This window comes from Stegastes partitus, unplaced genomic scaffold (genome assembly GCF_000690725.1).
Source record: "Stegastes partitus isolate 25-593 unplaced genomic scaffold, Stegastes_partitus-1.0.2 Scaffold77, whole genome shotgun sequence".
Classification (NCBI taxonomy): Eukaryota; Metazoa; Chordata; class Actinopteri; family Pomacentridae; genus Stegastes; species Stegastes partitus.
The window spans coordinates 606,288-607,907 of record NW_007577808.1 but is presented as its reverse complement, the minus strand read 5'-3'; positions in this window follow the sequence as shown (position 1 = coordinate 607,907).

Genomic DNA, 1,620 nt, shown 5'->3' with positions numbered 1-1,620 from the left:
CGTTTATTTCTTGCATTCACTCGCTGTTTGTCTACCGCCGCTCTCTCTCTCTCTCTCTCTCTCTCTCTCTCTCTCTCTCTCTCTGTGTATTCATTCTCTTGCTCGCTCTATCACAACCGAGCGCTCTCTCTCTCTCTCTCGCTCTATCTCTCTCTCTCTCTCTCTCTCTCTCTCTCTCTCTGTGTATTCATTCTCTTGCTCGCTCTATCACAACCGAGCTCTCTCTCTCTCAGCTGCCCTGTGCATTGAGATCCTTGCCCGTTTATACTGTCAGTTTGCAGCACTGTCTGACTTGTGTGTGGCTTGTCCAGTTCATCTTTTTCTACTTTTGCTAATGACCCTGCAATCTACAGTTAATTTTATTTTTCATTTAATCTGGTGGTTGTTAAATTGATTATTCTACAGAAGGTCAGAAAATAATAATACCTCACCCTCAAATTTGTCCCAGATCGATTATTTTCACTCTCACATTAAACAAAACAATGTAGCAAATTCTTTTAATTTTGAAGCTTGTGCAAGGGAAATTTGGGGAAACTACATTTATTTATTTTTATTAGTTTAAATACTTGCATTTATTTTCCATATAACTTATCTAATATTAAAAAGTTTTAGATCCCTATTTCTTTTTTTTTTTTCTTTTTTTTTTTTAATGTTCCAAATTTTTGGGTTCTTTGTAGAAATGCTTAATAACATAAATGCAGTTTCAAGTAGAAGGACACGAAACATCTCTTTTTCACACTCTTACCAACTAGTGCGAAATATCATAAGATGATGCCGATAGGTTAAAAATTGATTCACATTCCCATTTTGAAAACATGCAGCTCATTTTATTGTTTTTTGTTTTGTTTTGTTTTTTTTCTCAACAGATTTCTTCAAGCATGTCCCTCTCATGAAGTGGAAATGTAGGTTTTGTGCATTTTCCACTAATTGCCAAGGGAAAATACTACAGCACTACAAAGAAGGACATGGGCATCATTGAAGGAGTTCAGGCCTCATCTGTATTCATAAAGACTGTTTGAAAACTTTTTAAACACAGGCTGAACTTAAAATTCATCTGATATATATATTGTTGAAACAGCCATTTTTGTGTGATGTGCCAACTAAGGTCAAAAAGTCAACTTTAACTTTCAAATAATTATTCAGCAATATTGTTATGCTCCTTATCCATCTTTGTCATTTGTCCCTCTTTGCCCCATAAAGTTGAAAGATTAAAACAATTTAAAAACATTAGCCTTTTTAACTTAAAATAGCAATTAATGTGAAATATTATAAAGTCATCTTAACTTAAAAAATACTGTAAAGTTGAAATTACAGGGAATTGTAAGTTTACAAGACAAGATAACGTGAGTTTTCATGATGGACAATTCAACACAGTAAGTCGACTCAACTTTGAGACTTAAGCTGAAAATATAATCTAGCATTAGTTAAACAACTTGTATAACTTAACAGTTTGAGTTAAAGCCTTGGTAGCTTTCAAATAGAGTTTACTCACATTTATATTAAGGCAGCAGGTGAACTTTCATTTCTAAGTTTAACTGACTTAAAAGTCTTATGCATCAGATGTGTTGGGTGAGGCCAAGACATGTTCACGTTCCTGTTGCTCTGCATATAAAAATAATA